The sequence below is a fragment of the Artibeus jamaicensis genome, unplaced genomic scaffold, assembly GCF_021234435.1.
Source record: "Artibeus jamaicensis isolate MK-2021 breed Jamaican fruit bat unplaced genomic scaffold, CSHL_Jam_final contig_490, whole genome shotgun sequence".
Classification (NCBI taxonomy): domain Eukaryota; kingdom Metazoa; phylum Chordata; class Mammalia; order Chiroptera; family Phyllostomidae; genus Artibeus; species Artibeus jamaicensis.
The window spans coordinates 7,798,141-7,816,459 of NW_026521861.1; the positions used below are offsets into that span (position 1 = coordinate 7,798,141).

Sequence of the window (18,319 nt, forward strand, 5' to 3'; positions counted from 1 at the left end):
GTACCCAACAAACATTAAAATTCTAGGGAATGACATGTAAATATGAATATATTACTTTTATAATAATACATTCTTAGAACCCAAAAATGTAGTATAAAGATGAAGGGTTATAACTCTTAGTCACAAAAATTTTAGTGCTCTCGGGTAATGCTAATATTATTTGTGTATAATGGGCGGAGCACTGGTTTAGAGTTAGAAGTCCTAGATTCATATTCTGGGACTACCACCCATCCAGCTGCAAGACCTCATTCTGAAATGAAAGCTATGTAAAGTATTTTGCATCTCATGGAGTACCCAGTAATATTAACTATTATTATAATGCTGCTGAAATTTTCTTTGATTGACATGATCAAACTGGAAAAAATACCAGAAGGACAAGAAACAAGAAGAAACTATAATAATAAAACATCCAGAAAGAAGTTTTCAAAGTATTTGATTGAACTGCTGAACTTCTTGCTCAGGAGTTCTCAATTATTTTGGCATTGTGTAAATATATAGAAAATAGTGGTAAATCAATGTGTTTACATAGGCCACTCAGCCATTTATCAATATTATCCTTAAAAAATACAGCATATAGTACTTTCTGAACATTGCTTTAAAATGAACCTTGAGGACATTATGTTAAGTGAAATAAGCCAGTTAAAAAAAAAACAAAGACAAATAGTGTGTGATACCACTTACATGACATACTCTTCTAAAGAATATTTTAATTGTTTATTTTTAGGGAGGGGGGCAGGGTGAGAGGAAGAGAGGGAGAGGAATATTAGTGTATGCTTGCCTCTCATGCGCCCCCTACTGGGGACCTGACCCACAATCCAGGCATGTGCCCTGACTAGGAATTGAACCTGCGACCCTTTGGTTCACAGACTAGCACTCAGTCCACTGAGCCACACCAGCCAGGGCTACATGACATACTTTGAGTAGTCAAAATGGTAGAGACAGAAAGTCGAATTGGTGGGCTGGGGGAAGGGAAATGGGAAGTTATTGTTTGTTAAATACAGAGTTTCAGTTTTACAAGATGAAAAGAGCTGTGGAGATGGATGGCGGTGATGGTTGCTCATTATGAATGTATTTAATACTGCTGAGCCATGCACTTAAAAACGGTCGCAGTTGTAAGTTTTATCACAGTTGGGAATTTTTATCATAATAAAACAAAATTGAAATACAAGTGTGTTACCAAATTATGCAATGTAAGTTATTGGGCTAATGGTATTATCTAAGGTTCAAAATCTACAAATATTTACAATGTTAATAACTTCATTTTTCCTTGATTTTTCATATGATAAGTCTAAGAAAAGTGCAGATTTCAAAAACTGATAAGCTAGAACTTCAAGTGACCGAAGTATGACAGCTCACCTGCCTAAGGATAAAGAGACAGGCATCAGAAGACTTGGACTCCAGTCCTAATTTTCTCATTTACTAACTCTGTGTCCTTGCTGGATTTTAGTCTGTAATGGAGGTATAATTTGACAGAGTTGATTTGAGCATAAAATGAAACAGGTATGAAAGTGTTGTATGTAGCCCTGGGTGGTGTGGCGCAGTGGATTGAGCACTGGCCTGGTCACTGGTACGGTCACTGGTACAATTCCCAGTCAGGGCGCATGTCTGGGTTGCAGGCCAGGTCCTCGGTTAGGTGCATGCGAGAGGCAACCAACCAGTCGATGTTTCTCTTGCACATCACTGTTTCCCTCTCTTTCTTTCTTTTTTCCTCCCTTCCCTTCTCTGTAAAAATAAATAAACTTTTTTTAAAGTGTGTTGTAAACTAGAAGGCACTATGCACATTGAAGGAGCTTCATAATCTTTTCCTAATTTAGACTTTCTTTGCATAGTATGGTTTTATTAGATGACATGAAAGTCCACCGTGATAATATTCTTAATGGAATGAGACAGTAATGGTCAAATGGAATACTTATTGTAAATCCATGCTAACCACTGTGAAATCTTTTGGCCTAGCTACACATGCAGACTAGTATATTGCCTGTGGTAGCATATATGAGCGTATGACCTAAGGACTGTTGGATTGCAAACAGATTTTTATAAGTCAGCAAAGACATTAATCCAAAATAACATCACAATTTCAACTGTTGTTAATGAGTTGACTAGCTGCCTAACTGTCACTCTCCTTGACTTGCAGGGCTTAGGTTTGGAGGGGAAGCCTTTTGAGCTGGCATAATTCAAGAGGGTTCTGATGAGCTTCACATGTATATATAATATTTAGTCTATGAATAACTTGCATACCAGAATTACTTCTATTTTGCATTTGCAGACTTTCTGTTCCTGGAGTGAATGTTATGTTTTCTAATTAGTCGGTTCCTTTAATGGTCAATTTCAGACATGAGGACTACTATTTTTAAAAAGCAGTGAAGTACAGGGAGGAACTAGCAAGAATTTAAAAATTAGTCTTGACATTCTTTTATATTGGGAACTAACGTTATTTTGAATACAACTGCCTAGTTGAAATTAGGGGTTTTCCCCCTCATCACAAATAGTAGTAGACATAATTTTCAAAAGTAGGAGAATACCTTTCCTTATACCTTAGGAAGAAGTGGAACATTTTGCAAAATAATTCCAGGATTTGAAGTAGGATAGAAAATGAAAAATTAACTTTGTGGTTTAGGGTGTTATTTTGCTCTGACCAAGAATTAAAAGAAAGAAATAATAAATGGACAAATCAGATTTATTGTCCAGTCAACACTGAGTAGATTCACAAGAACATTGAATTGGAAACCACTGGTATAAATGTAAAATCCAACCCCTTCCTCCGAAGTACCCTCACCATGTATCTAGGACAAATGAAGAAAACTCTTTTGATTGGTCATCTTCAGTTTCCAAAGGGACTGTTGGGCGGTGGCTGTACTGGTGGGAAGATGGAATTATATTAGATTATTTTGGTTTTTTTTTTAGATTCATATCTTTTTTACAAGTCATTTGGATTCCTGTGGTCAGTGATGTAAGGAAACACGAGGTTATTAACACTTTCCGATGATTTCCTTAAGAGTTCCTTTGGTTGCAGAATCTTTGATATCTTTGTTCATAAGAGATGGGGTATGAGGGTGGTAGTGTCTTAGGCAGAGGGGTTTTTTAAATATATTCTTCAAATTGTGAATAAGGGAAGTTCCTTTCTTTAAATATTTTTTATTTAATTATTGTTCAAGTACAGTTTTCTGTCTTTTACTCCCATCCCAGCCCACCCTCCCCCCCCAAAATAATGGAAGTTCCTTGAGGACAAGAAGCTTGTTTTCCATTGTGCCCCCAACATTTGAACTGGTATTTAGTGCATAGGAGGTACTCCAAAGAATACTTTTTATTGAATTATCACAAATATGCTTGTTACAAATTAGTATAGTGTAAATTTATTTAAAGAATAAACCACTTAAGCATCAATTCTTTGAAATATCCTGAACTGTAAAGACTAGTGGTAAGTTAGTTATGAAACATGGATCTTTTGTGTATGTGTGGAAGAAAAGCTGAGGCTAAATACTCATTACAAAATGTTACAGATAAAAATCCCTGCATGCATATAAAGTGCAAATATGTTCTTTTCAAGCCCTTTAAACAGATTTGCACTTGAGATAACCCACTGGGACAAAATGAATCCACTAAGCTAACTTCTACCATAACATTTCCTTGATTTAGTTATTTTCTCCTATCTCTCTCGAAAAAGAGGTCTGATTGTTCTATGCACGTGTTTTGCTTTGTGTGTGTGTGTTTGTGTGTTTGTTTAAATAAAGGCAGTGCTGTGTCTCCTTCCTTCAGGAAATTCCTTTTTTCTGTGTGAGGCGGTTTTTGTCATTTCCACTTGAATGTGAACGAAGAAGTCATCCTTTTCCTGTGAAAAGGAAATTTCCCAGCTGTTTATAAATTGCAGAGCCTGCCGTGGGAGAGGGCAGGATTTCAGAAAGAGCTCCTTCTCTCCATTCCACATGTTCTTTTATTGTTCTTTCCATACCGCTGATCTTTTCATTTCTAATGTGTACCATCTAACTGACAAGATGGTGACTTCCTCTTTCAGAGTTAGCCCTGTTTTTGTGTATCAGACCCATGGTGATAGTGCTTCGTGAGAGCTGTGGCAACACTCATGTTCTCTCCTCTGACTGATTTAAGAGGTAAGCTGGGAAAATCAAGAGATGGAGAGGGGTTGTTATTTTTGAAAGTAATTCTGTAGTGTTTGCTTGGTTAAAATGCTTACCACTTCCTCTCTTCTCTAAACACACCCATTTGAGTATATCACTGTTTCCTTTGTTTTGAACCTCTTATTTTTGTGTGTAGAACTACCATTTGGAATATGATCTCCTGTTGATTTACCTAAGCACCTCTACTCAGCATCTAAGTATCCACCTAACGGCCTCTTTTCAGTAGTACAAACTAATCAAGGATCTGACATGCTGTTAATTATCATTGGTCCCAAATATACCATTGCCTTTACTCATGCTGCTCCTAGTGCCTAAAACATGCTCCTGCTGATTTTGCTTTGCTAACTTGTATTGCTTTAAATTGTAATTTATAAATCACATATATGTACATATATATGCATAATTCATAAATCATGTGTTAGCTGCACTATGAAATGCTTCTTTTCACCTTCGTTGCCTCGGCCTGGGTTAGATGCCTTGTTAGCTCACATGGTAGCTTGCAAAGGACACAAAAGGAAATTATGGGTTTTTTAAGCTATATTTTGGTGCTATGGAAACACCTTTCAGAAGTGGGAAAACTAAAGATCATCTGTACAAGTATTAAATTTTTAAGAGCCAAGGCTGGTTTAGAATTGTTTGCAACAATCTGTTTCTTCAGAATAGTACAGCCAACACAGGTGTTTTGTTTGTGGACATCACGATTAAAGGTTATTCTGGCCCTGACTGGTATGGCTCAGCAGGTTGCATGTCAGCCAGCAAAGCAAGAGGTCGTTGGTTTGATTCCTGGTCAGGGCACATGTCTGTGTTGTGGGCCAGGTCACTGGTGGGGGCATGCGAGAGGCAACTGATTGATGTTTCTCTCCCTCTCTTCCTCCCTTCCCATCTCTCTGAAAAGAAAATCTTAAAAAAATTTTTAAAGGTTATTCTGTGAACTTGTCATCCATCGAGTTCATCACTTCATTAGACTGTTTGATTGGGTATATTCCACAGACCTGGTCGACGGGTGAGTGCGTGCTGGAAATGTGAAGTGAAGGGAGTAGAATTAGGGCTTGGAACCATTTATATGTTTAAAATTGCTACTTCCTGTTCAGCTAGGAGGAGTCCTGTAACTCTGCTGTGGCTAAGGAGATAGTCCTGACAGCTTGACAGATCACAGCTGTATCCTGTACTTTGAGTGAAAATGTACTTGCTTTCCATCCTGTTCATTTAATTTTTCTAATTTCCTAATATATTAAAGTTTATTCCAGTGTTTCGTGGAGCAGGAGGTTGGATACATGCCCAGATGAGGATGTGAACAATGGTTAAATACTAGGGTATAGGCAGAGAATGAATTAAATATAGGGTATGTGTGCTATAAAAACTGAATGACAAGGGAAAACCCCTTCTGAACAAATTTTTAAAAGCGGGTCCCAAGAGCATTTGGATGTTTTACACTAGCACCATAGTTGAAGCAGTTTTGTTTCTTCTGTAAACCACACAACGCCTTTACAAAGGATCAAATGCTTGGTCTGTATGCTAACAGTTCCACCGTTTTATTCTCTCGACGATCTAGAACAACCATCCTCAACATCTTTGATTTCCACTGGAACAATATTAATTACCCAGAAGTCTCCCTTCCTTCCTAACTTCCTTCTTTCCTATTTTATACTCTGATATCTGTTTAAGCCTAATACACTAGTAGGTTGCTCACATCAGTGCATTTCTTGACATGGGACAGATAGCTTGGAGGTGTTTTTCATGATCTCAGTTGATGTGAATGACAATGTGTTTAGTGAGGAGAGAATTACAATTTATCTTCTTTTCCGAGTGGCAACTTGGACTTTGATAGGATGGAAAGAGTACTGGCCTGAAGTTAGGAGATAAATTTTCTGTGACCTTAGGGAACACCCTTAGGCACCTCTGAATTCTCATAAATGAAATAATTGGACTAGATGACCTTTAAGGTCCTTTCAACTATATTTGACATTGATAAGCCTGAGCTCTCTGCTTGGACAAAATGCAGTTGTCTCCCTTATTGTATTAGTGTCATTTATTCCCAAAGACACACTATATATTATCGGAAAGGCAGAGAGAAAGTAAGCCAGTTGACCTGTTTGATTTAAAAGGATGAAGCCTCGGTGTTCCAAATGGTGAGGCTCATGCAGCAAGACACAGACTACAGCTGAAGCAGATGCAAGTAACACTGATGTGATGGCCTGATAGTGTAGGTAGTGGATGGGGGCTTATGGGTTGATTTATTCAGTGGTACTCGCTTTTATTGGTACCACACAGTCCAGAAGAGGTTGAAACGGTTTTTCCTTTTCTCTTATGGCTACTTCGTCCTGGGCAAGCCTAGGTGGGAGGATTGATATACTCAGCCTTCCTTTGGAAGCACAGAGTGAGAGCAGCTTCAAGACGTACTTTTGTATGGAGTGAAGCAAATTAGTGCTATCTTTACCACAGGGTAAACTCTTCCTACAGTGCACGTAAAAGCTGAAATGCAACAGATGAGAAACCTAGGTGCTTATAGAGGAATAACATATCCATTTGCATGGAGACGTACCATAACACTGGCTATTGGAAAAAACTAAAAGAACTTTAATAAAAGACATTTTTCATTTTCACCAATAACTATTAATTTGGATATTTTGAGTATGTTGGCTATCTCTCATATGATATAATGTTCATTTTTTTAATTATTATCTTGATTTGATCATTATCAACTTCCACTGGTCTACCTGACCATGAAGCATCATCATCCAGCAAGACACAGCACAAAACTTCACAAACCACTTTCGACATGTTCAATCAGTCACAGCACGATCTCCATGCACTGCACAAATCTTTTCTTGAAATAATAAAGCATAATATTGCAGAAATGCTGCTTATTTTCTTCCATCTTCAATGTTAAAATGGCTACACAAAAATTCATCAATTTTGATGGTTTTTTTTTAATGCATGCTGATAGGACAGTTGTCACAATACAACCTAACAAAATTGTTTCAAATGAACCTAAAGACAACTAAGTGCTATAAGAGCCATCTTAAGGGAAAAAAATAAACTTTTTGGCCAACCCAATATTTGCTTTTTCTTTTGTGTTGCTGTGTTATTTTTATCTGTTTAGCATAATCATCCATGTAAATTTCTAGTCTGAGATACATCCTCCAGTATGCTCAGCATTGTATGAAATCTCTGAGGGAATGTAGTTCTATCCCCTCATTTGCAGTTGAGAAAATTGAAGCTGAGAGAGTAACTTGGCCAAAATCATGCTGAGTTAGAACTGGAGAGTCCAGTTCTGGTTACTATTGAGAATACAAACCTTGAAAGTATGAAGTATACCCACAAAATTTTCCAAAAAGATAGCAATTTTAGTGAATGAGATTAAATCTTTTCCCCTCTAAGAATGCTCCCCCAAGCCCTTGTGCTTCACCAACTTCTGAAAGCAGCATTCTGCCAAAAGATACGAGTCTGTATCACATTCTCTATCAGATTCTTGCACTGTGACATAAAACAGTGTTAGGCAAAGATAGGAGAGCGAGAATGTAAAGTTTCTGTATAGTAAGAATCTAGAAAATTCTCTTATTACAGGGTAAGATTGTGTAACACTGAAATATGTTGGTTTTGAACAGAAATTTCAGAGCCTTAACTCATCAGAGAATGTGATAAAAGGGGAAAAAGTATTCCTGGTTATTTGCTGTGCATTAGCGATTACATACAGGGTTTTTGTTTTCATGCAATTACTTAGTTTTGAACAATGTCTTAATATTTTTAATAACTAAGAGACCTGATTTATCTTTAAATGTTTTGTGAACAAGTTGGGAATGTTTCTGGTCACTAAAACATGGCATGAGGATCTGAAGGTAGGAGGAGCTGTTGCGTGCATTGAGACAGTGGAACATATTGGTACTTCAGTATTGCTGTGGGCCACCGTGATTGAACATTGTGACCATTTACGCTACACTGTACAGTTCCATCCGTTCGCTGCATTATTAGTGTAGAGAACTGGAGTATGTAGTGTGCCGATTCGAGACCTAAATTCTCTGTTTGAGAATCTCTTACTTTACTCTGCTGAGTAGTTAAAACTACATGGATCACATACTTTATTCTTGTCTTTATGGGAAATATGCAACTTAACATGTAAGAGAGCTTGCATTCTTTCTTATACGAGTTTAGATTACGAAAATGCTTTGATTTTGTGAGAAAGATGTTTCTGGAGAGCTAAACTAACCAACAGAAAAGAGGGCATCATGTTATCAGCTCTTGCCAAAGAAGAAGAAAGGTTTTTCTTTCTCTTTTAGATTACCTTAATTTTAATTTTTTCAGATAAACATTTAAATGTGAGTTTAACATACATTAAGTGCACCAACCATGAGATGCAGCTTGATAAAGGCAAAGTGTACACCCTGTGTGACCTCACCTAGATCAAGAAATGAACGCCACCTTCTCAGGCGTTGCTCCTCCAGCAGTGTGGCCATAATGCTGACTTAGGCTAGTGTTGCCTCTGAGTTTTGTATGAATGTAATCATTCAGTATCTTCTCTATTGCATCTGGCTTCTTTTGCCTTTTTTTCCCTGTGAAATTCATCCATGTTGTTGTGTGTAACAATAGTTCTTTTCATTATTGTGTGCAATCCATTTTATGAACATTCAGATTGTTTACCATTTTTTGTGTGTTAACAATAAACCTACCATGAACATTTTGGTGCATTTTTTTGTGTTCATATATTTGCATTTCTCTTGAGTGTATTCCTGGGAGGGGAATGGCTGGATTACAGGGCATGTGTGTGTCTGGCCTTTGTAGATAATGTCCAACATTTTTCCAAAGTATTTGTACTAATGGACATAAGGACTTGTAGGGGTTTGAGAGTTCCAGAGGGTCCACATCCTTGCCAATACTTGGTATGAACAGTTTTTATTTTTGTTTTCATTTCAGCCATACTGGTAGGTAGGTAGCAGTATCTCAGTGTGGTTTTAATTTGTGTTGCCCTGGGATGACTGATGATGACGGCCACTGCATGTATCTATGGGTCATCTGGATGTTCTCTTTCACAACACGCCTGTCCAGATCTTTTACTGATAGGCAAAATTAGGTTGTCCTTTTATATTATTATTTATTTTAGTGGTTTTTACGATGTATTCTGGATAATCTTTTATCAGATGAAAGTTTTATCAGTTTAAAGTTAATAGTCCTCTCTCCTTCTGAGCAATACAAGGGTCTTTGAAACACTTTAACTCTTACACTCGATCCCCATTTATATGATACTACTGACCAACATTTTAGTTCTATCTCTAACCCCGTACATTTACTATTGCTATTAAAGTTTTGTATAATATTTTTTAAATTATTTACCAATATCTCTACTCATTCTTTCATCTCGGTTCTTTTTATTTTTTTTTCTAAAATTCATCCTTTGAAAGATCCTTTAATGTGCCTATAGAACGCTAGCGAGGCAATGTTTTATTTTACTTTTGAAAGACAGTTTTGTTTGATATTATTTCTGTGTCTTACAACTTTTATTTTTTTCTTTTGAAGTCTATTACAAACCTAATCGTCAATCTTTTATAGGCAATTTATCAATGAGAAGCTCTAGAAAATCCCTAGGCATGATCTCCTCAGTATGACCTTTCCGTTATCTCTCGAGGAACCTCAAGTGCGTTGAACCTTCTTTCCTCAGTCTCTTAGTCTCTCTCTTTTTGTTTTATTTTTTAAAAAATTTTTGTCTCTCTCTGTGCTTCAGTCTGGCTGTTTTTTTTTTTCAAATCTATATTCCAGTTTAATCTCTTTTCACTGGATCTAATCTGTTTAATGTATTCATTTTTTTCAATTATTATAGTCAGTAGTTTTCAAATTTACTGGTGTCCTTTAAAAGATCTTATTTCCCATGCTTTTAATTCTATGTGGGAGGCTTTTGAACATTGTAAAAATACTTATTTTGTATTCTGTGTGTCAATATCCCATTGTCTGCAATTCTGGGGGATTGGGAGGGAAGGTGTCAAATTTTACTCTACTCTGTTGTTTCTACTGACTTTTGTTTGATGTGATTTCTCTACTCACGTGCTTTGTAATTCTGAATTTTGAACTTGTCAGGGTTTATCTGTGGGAATCCGCAGGCAGCCTGTTTAGAGACCACCTTTCTCCACACAGGATTTATGTTTCCTTTTCGCCAGGTGTCAGTGGAGGGCGTGGGGGTGGGGGTGCCACCTTGTGTTCCTCTCTTGTGTTGGGGTTTTCTGGACCATAGTGGTGTATAAATTCAAATTCTAAATTCTTGGGAGGTCGGCCTGTTGTTATAGATTCTTGGCAGACATCCCCCCCCCCCCGCCTCAGCATTTTGGAAAAGACATAAGGTTTTTTGGTTTGTGTTTTTAATGTCATCTCTTGGTGAACAGGTTTTTTTCTTTTGTCTACCTTTGAACTTTCCAAGGCTCTGACTTTGTGTGTGTTGGGGATCTGTAACAACTTCCTATTTACCCCTGTAACTAGTGTCTTGAAGAAAACCTGTTTTCTAATTTAGCAATTTTTCTTCACAACATTGAGCTCATCATTTTAGGAGACCAGCCAACTTCCTTTTTTTTTACTTCTGATCCTACTCATCCCAGTAAATTAACTGTGATTCTTGCATAAATGTTAAGCTGTTTATACTGTTTGTGATATAAGTAAGTATCTAGGGTTTTTTTAATTACTCAAATAAAAGAGTATTTATTGAATATCTTTTCGTAATGATATGATCTACATAGTGACTTTATATTAAGAAGTGTGCGTGTTTAGATTCCTCTTTGGAGCCCTACCTACAGATCCCTGTTTTTAAACTGACTCCGAATCCTCGTGCCGCAGCTGGCCTCTGTGTTCTGACTTCCAAAAACACTGATTACTGACTGGTTTATCAGGTGCATCTTGACTTTTGTGCCATAACAAAGGCCAGCACTTGTTGAATGTACAGTGTCCTTTTTCCATTTCCGTGGTACTAATGAATGCTTACAAGAATAAACAGATTTGATTAATATACTAAATCATATGCAAAAAGCTTGAAATATTTTTTCCTGCTTTCATTTCTGGGGGCCTGTAGTAAAAGGTAATAAATAACTGATAAACCTAAAATTGAAGAAAGTAATTTGCCTCTGGCAGAAAGCCTTTCCAAAACCCTTTCTGTGATTTTTAGCCACATGATTGAAAAATATAGCAGTAAATGTATATTATCTTACTGCTTTCCATTTTCAGTTTTTTTCTCCCCAAACTTAATAGCAACTCCAGAGGTACTAGTTCAGGCCTTCTATCTCTCCTCCCACTCCCCCTTTTTTAAAAAAACATTATATCATTTATTATATTGGACCAGCAGGAATCAGTTTAAAGAGGTTGAGAACTGTTTTAGATTAATGGCTTGGCAACTTGGAAGTAGCCCGCTGGAGTCACAGTCCTGCTTATCTTGGAGTAAGTTTTAAAAACTTAGCTATTGAGAATTGTTTCTAGAAGCTGCCAAATTGAAAGTTGGAGTGCAGAAAAACTTCACTGATCCACATACTCCCAGTGTGGTTAGTGGGGACAAGCACATTGTCAGTGTGCTTTACAGGGGTCTCGTTGTTTAGAGGATGCGGAGCCCACAGGATAAAAAGCTTTCCCTGACAATCAGTAAGTAATGCTGCTCTGGGTTTACATGGACTGGACAGTGTTTTTCCTCAAAGTTCTCAAATTTTCATTTAAATATATAAGATATTTTCTTGTTTCACTTAATATTTTAAAGTGATAGCCATTTATTACACCCTAACTCTTTCTACATTAGAGAAAAATCTTTCTTTTTCCTTCTCTCATTTGTGGGATTGTACAACCTTTCAGTTAAACAAAACCAAAATTGTTCACTTGCTCAGTTTCCACCCCCTTGAAATAAGCCACATAGCTCTCCATGGGTGTGCCCGGTCTCGGCCGCTGCCACAGTAACTCGATCCTCCTTATCTCTAGCCACTCTGGGCTCCTCACCGCAGTCTCTTCATACGCTTTCTTAGCTTCTGCTTTCTTAGCTCCTCCTTTTCCCCCTTCCACCCAGTTTTTGTGCTGCTCCAGTCACCTTCCTCTCAGAGGCTCAAGAGCAGTTCTCATGAGTTGTTTTTTTCTTTTCCTTGTCTTTAAATATTCTGGGGATTTATACATTGTCCAAAGATACATGTTTCATTGCAGAATTCCTACGTGAGGATTAAACCCCTCAATCTGAAGATTCTGCAGAGGTTTTTTTCTTTTGTTATGTCAGAGATTAAGTATTAGACTTACTCCGTGTAAATATGTGCTCTAAAAAGTTGGCTATATCCTAATATATTAAATGCAGGGGAGATTACTATTTAAAAGAACTTAGCAAGGCATCTTTAAAGAATTCACAATGTAAATAATACTGTCTTTCTCTGTTTCTGGGTTTTTTGGGGTTTTTTTTTTTTTTGCATTTTCACATCAACAGTAGTAACTTGAACGGTAACAGGGTTATCTGTTCTCAGCAATTTGACATGGCGTCCTTTTCACCTTTCATTAGATTAGCCCAATTTTCCAATCCCCCAAAGTAACCTTTCTATATGGGTCAACATCTTTCTGGGCCAGTGAGCTTGAGAATTTAGGTGACTTACAAATACAGTGCTTGGTGATTAGTTGTGTTTTTCTTTTTTCTTCCCAGCCCCTTTCATTGAATCTGCTGCACTTGTACTTTTAAGTATTTGAGCCCATAGTACTGGTGTTACAGGTTGACCATGCCTTTGTTTTTTGACCTTGGTATTAACCTAGGACATTCTTAAACTCCTCTGATGATGAGTGGTGACAGATGACAGTTTCAATGGCTTCAAGATAATTGACTTTAATTGTTTCTAAGTCATTGATTGGTTAGGGCAGTGTAAACAAGCATTGTTCCAACAAAAGATACACATGACTTCTGAGGTTTTTTCCTTAGCATACAAGTAAAACTTAGGGTGAAAGCAAAAGCATGTGACACAGCAGTGTGCTTTGCTAGTAGATGGTAGGGTTCCTGTAGCATAAATTATACAAATCACTGTAAGCTGTTAACTAGTAACAATCTTGATTTCCCTTTTCTATTAGTTTCAACCTGCAATCCTTTCATTTAAAGCCATGTGGTAAAGTTCCAGTTTATTAAGGAGTGTGTTGTTTTTGCATATCTTTCTGCCAGGGTTCTACATACCATCCTCTTCCCCAAATATCTGCTCATCATTTTAAGACCAAGCTCCAATTATAACTTCCCCAAAACCTGCCAAATTGACTGCATTCTCTGAGTCTGTAATGCATCTATTATAACACAATAACACAGTACGCTATATAGTTCACAGGGAGTCTCTCCCTTCTCCTTTAACTGACTAAGCTGCTGTTAGCTTAAGATCAGGGATAATGTCTCACCCATTTTTTGCATTCTCCATTATACTACCCCCTCAAATGTAGCACATAATAGGTGTTGAATGAATTGTTACTCAAAGAGTAAATGAACTTAAGCAGAAAGTAGAAAGATTGGTTGATGAATTGACTTACCAACTTAGATTTAAAGATAAAATTTCTAAATCTAAAACCAGAGTGGATTGAAATTAGTAGGCTCATAGAAGAGTCGGCACAGAACAAATTATTCTTCAACTTTAGTAATACTGTAGGCAGAAAGTGTGATATGGTGAACTTAACTGCCCCTAAAATACAAAGAAGAGGTGTGTTTACAGGCCATTTCTGTTTTTATGTTTGTTTTCATTTTAATTAAACCTATCACGCCTGAGAAAATAGAAAGGTGGCAAATCTACCAACCATCCAAAAACAATTTCACTGAGGGCAGGTGGAGCTGGAAGGGTTGAAGAATGGGAGTGAAGAAGGGGGAAATTTTTCAAAACTTGTCTCCTTGTCATAGAGCTTATGATAGTATTTGGGGACTCTGAGCTTTCATTTTAGGGGCTGGGATGTGGTTCTCACCATGGAGAGGCAGCCCATGTTCTAGAGCTTGACGTCAGAGAAGTAAGTTACGTTGGAGAAGCCAGTCCTTTAAGTCATGTGACTTGTCAGCTTGGCCACCTACCTGTTTTATAGCAGTGTTTGGAGGTAAGTATTTGAATTTTGGGGGGTGAGAATACTTAAATTTACCAAGATTTTAAAATTTTTGGTATTTGTCTTTACTGGGTAAATTATTTGAAATGTGAAACATTTGTCCAACTAAGATTTTGTTTCATATTCAGAAAAAGCAACAGTTAAAAAGTGCCTGCATAGTCCTATGCCCTTAGAGCCGATCATGGCAAAAGTAATATTTTTTTTACTTCAAGTAATTTGTTATTTTCAATTACAGTTGACATACAATATTATATTAGTTTCAGGTATACAGCCCAGTGATTAGACTCTATATAACTTACTAAATTATCACCCCAATAAATCTAGTACCCATCTGATACCATACATGGTTACTACAACATTATTGACTGTATTTCCTGTACTGTACTTTATATCCCCGTGACTGTTCTGTAACTACCAACTTGTACTTCCTAATCCTTTCACCTTTTTCACCCATTCCCCTCAACCCTCTTCTTGTCTGGCAACCTTCAAAATGTTCTGTGTATCTGTGAGTCTGTTTCTGTTCTGCATGTTCATTTATTTGTTTTTTAGATTCAATTGTTGGCAGATAATATATTTCCATTTTATTCTTGTTTTCTATCTTTTTCTTCTTAAAACTCTTTACCTTTCACGTAATACTGGTTTGGTAGTGATGAACTTCTTTACCTTTTTCTTGTCTGGGAAGCTCTTTATTTGTCCTTAGATTCTAAATAATAGCTTTCCTGGGTAGAGTAATCTCAGTTGGAGGTTCTTGCTTTTCACCACTTTGAATATTCTTGCCATTCCTTTCTGGCCTGCAAAGTTTCTGTTGAGAAATCAGCTGACAATCTTATGGGAGTTCTCTTGTAGGTTACTAACTATGTTTCTCTTGCTGCTGTTTCGATTCTTTCTTTGTCTTTAACCTTTGGCATTTTAATTAGTATGTGTCTTGGTGTGGGCCTCTTTGGGTTGGTCTTGTTTGGGACTCTGCACTTTCTGGACTTGTGTGTCTATTTCCTTCACCAGGTTAGGGATTTTTTTCTCATTGTTTTTTCACATTGGCTTTCAGTTTTTTGTACTCTCTTCTAGCACCACCATGATGGGAATGTTGGTTCACTTAAAGTTTTCTCAGAGGCTCCTTATACTACCCTCGTCTTTTTTAAAAATTCTTTTTTTTTTTTGCTGTTCTGATTGGGTGTTTTCTGCTTCCTTGTCTTCCAAACCTCTGATTTGATCCTCTGCTTCATCTACTACACTGTCGATTCCCTTTAATGTGTTCTTCATTTCTGACAGGTTCCTTCTAGTTCCATTTTAATGTTTTCCAGCTCTTTGTTGATGTTCTCACTGAGATCATTGAGGATCCTCTAACCAGTGTTTTGAACTTAGCATCCGATAGATTGCTGGTCTCCATTTTGTTTAGTTCTTTTTCTGGAGTTTTGTTCTGCGCTTTCATTTGGGACCTGTTTCTTAGTCTCTTCATTAGGTAGCCTCCCTTTGTTGGTTTCTGTATTTAGTAGAGGTGTTACATCTCCCGGGCTCGATAGAGTGGCCCTATATAGTAGGTATTGTACAGGGTCCAGTAGCACAGAGTTTCTAGTGAGCTGTGTACTGCAGGTGCATCCCCTCCCTACTGTCCCCCTCCCCCGCCTGTGGGTTGTTTACATCTACCTCTGTTGTAGTTGAGCTTGATTGCTGTTGCCATGTCAACAGATAATCAAGGCCTATTTGTTGCAAGGACTGGCTGCTACCACTATGGAGGGTCAGCTGTGCACAGCCTGAACACACAGAGCAGGACTTATTTCAGTGGGGCTCTGGTGCCTACAGTATCCACCCCTTGAGTGTGTGGCTTGTGGAGGTGGTTGTGGGGCCTCCCAGAAGGTGCAGTCCAAGCTCAGCTGCCATCTGTGTGCTGCCTGGGGCCACCTGGCTTATGCCACAAAGTGATCTTCAGATGGCGGTTACTTGTACTCAGCTTGGAGGTACCCAGGAGAGGCCCAGCTGCAATCTAAGACCAGCTAACACTAATGCCAGACCTGGAGCCACTTAGCAAGAGGTACAAGTCACACTGTGTCGAGATGCTGCCTGCTTGAGAGATTTTGGAAAAGTCTGAACCAAAACATGAACCAAAACAGTCAGTTCACATGGAAAAGCCACAGGAAACAGCTTAGGTTGGGCACATAAGTTGGGTGGGGCAGATCTCAGAGATTCACCAGGGTAGGGCAAATAGTATTAGCCAGATTTCTGGAGGTTCGGAGTTGGTGCCAGCCTCGCAGATATGTGGGCTGACTCTGCAGTGAACAAAGGGCTATGCCAGCACTTCTCTTTGGGAAAAGGGTGCCCCTCCACCTCTTGCCCTGAAGTCAGACAACTTAGTTCCTTCCCTTCGTGTCTGTGCCTTTTCTGAGCTGCTATCCCAGTGCTGGAGCTCAGGGTAAGTGGGTGTGAGTTAAGTCCGTGTGCAGGCTCTTTAAGAGGAATGCCTGGGACTCCAGAGCCCTTTATCTCTCCGTCACAATCCCTGCTGGTTTTTACAGCCAGAAGTTACAAGGACTTCTCTTCCTGGCTAAGGCCCTAGCTGGGGGTCTAGTGTAGGGCTGGGACATTTTACTGCTCAGGGGGCACCTTTGCAGCTGAGATCTCCCGCCCAATTTGTATCTACCACACATAGTTGTGGGAGCAGCCTGTTCCACATCTTTGCTCTTCCTACCAGTCTCCATGTGACTACTTCTATATGTCTTCACTTATAGGACTTCTGTTCAGCTAGATTTCAAGTGGTTCTGAATGATGGTTGTTCTGTAGTTTAGTTGTAACTTTGCTGTAATGGCGGGAGGGGTCAAGTACTATGTTTATTGATACCAACATCTTGACCAGCGGAAATCACAAAAGTAGTATTTATTTTTAACTAAAGACTGCATGTATCATAAATGTTTTCATATTTTGTATGTTCATATTGCATTATAGTTTTCCATGTTTTTTGTTCTGCTTTTGGACTTTTCCCCAATGCAGAAATTATTTGTGAATCCAAATTTTAATAGAAGATATATAATACTCTTCGTTTTTTATTCTCTAGTTTATTCTGTTATTTAATGTAGTTTTTGTCTTCCTTTAAGAGATGGTTAATAAAATATGTCGTTTTTGGAAGTGTTGTGCCGTGGTAGAGTCAAAGCCACATACTGTTTTTTCACTTCAAGTTCGGCAACTTTCAGATACAGTCCAAGCTCACTATTTTAGTTAATTTTTGTTTTAAATGGGGATCATGCCTAATCTTCTGACCTAATGATTTATTGAATTTCACTCTCAGCTTTTTAAAAAAATTTATTTAGTTATTTTTCAAGTACAGTTTTTTGTCTACTTCTCCCATCCCAGGCCCCCCCCGCCCTATGCTCCCCACCTCCCTCCCAGTAACACCCCCCTTAGTTCTGGTCCCTGTGTCCTTCATATTTGTTCCTCCAAATCCCTCCCCCTTTTCCCCCTTAAATTCCCTTCCCTCTCCCCTCTGGTCACTGTCCCCTTGTTCTCTATTTCAGTGTCTTTTGTTTTTATTCTGCTTGCTTGCTTGTTCTGTTGTTTGTTTAGCTTCCTGTCAAAGGTGAGATCATATGGTATTTGTCCTTCAATGCCTGGCCTATTTCACTCAGCATAATGCTTTCCAGTTCCATCCATGTTGTTGCAAAGGGTAGTAGCTCCTTCTTTCTCTCCGCTGCATAGAATTCCATTGTGTATATGTACCACAATTTTTTGATCCATTCATTTACTGACGGGCACCTAGGTTGCTTCCAACTCTTGGCTATTGTAAATTGTGCTGCTATGAACATTGTGGTGCATAGGTTCTTTGAAATTGATGTTTTAGGATTCTTGGGATATAATCCTCATAGTGGAATTGCTGGGTCAAAAGGCAGGTCGATTTTTATTTTTCTGAGAAAATTCCATACTGTTTTCCATAATGGTTGTACCAGTCTGCAGTCCCACCAACAGTGGACTAAGGTCCCCTTTTCCCCACAACCTATCCAACATTTGTTGTTCGTTGCTTTATTTATGATGGCCATCCTGACTGGTGTAAAGTGGTATCTCATTGTGGTTTTAATTTGCATCTCTCTGATAGCTAACAATATTGAGCATCTCATCATGTGTCTCTGGATCTTCTGTTCAATCTCAGCTTTTTAAAAAAA

At 38.2% G+C, this 18,319-nt stretch overlaps 1 protein-coding gene across 4 annotated transcripts in view; it reads left to right on the plus strand.

Annotated features, from left to right (window-relative positions):
• Positions 1-18,319, plus strand: part of ADD3 (adducin 3) — a 126,477-nt gene that overhangs the window by 46,300 nt on the left and 61,858 nt on the right. Inside the window, exon 1 of one of the 4 annotated variants that reach the window (XM_053668451.1) lies at positions 3,893-4,106. The exons of the other annotated variants lie outside the window; for them this stretch is intronic. The gene's annotated coding sequence lies outside the window, so the exon portion shown is untranslated. Of the gene's footprint in view, positions 1-3,892; positions 4,107-18,319 lie in introns of those variants that run through there. 4 annotated transcript variants of the gene reach the window in all.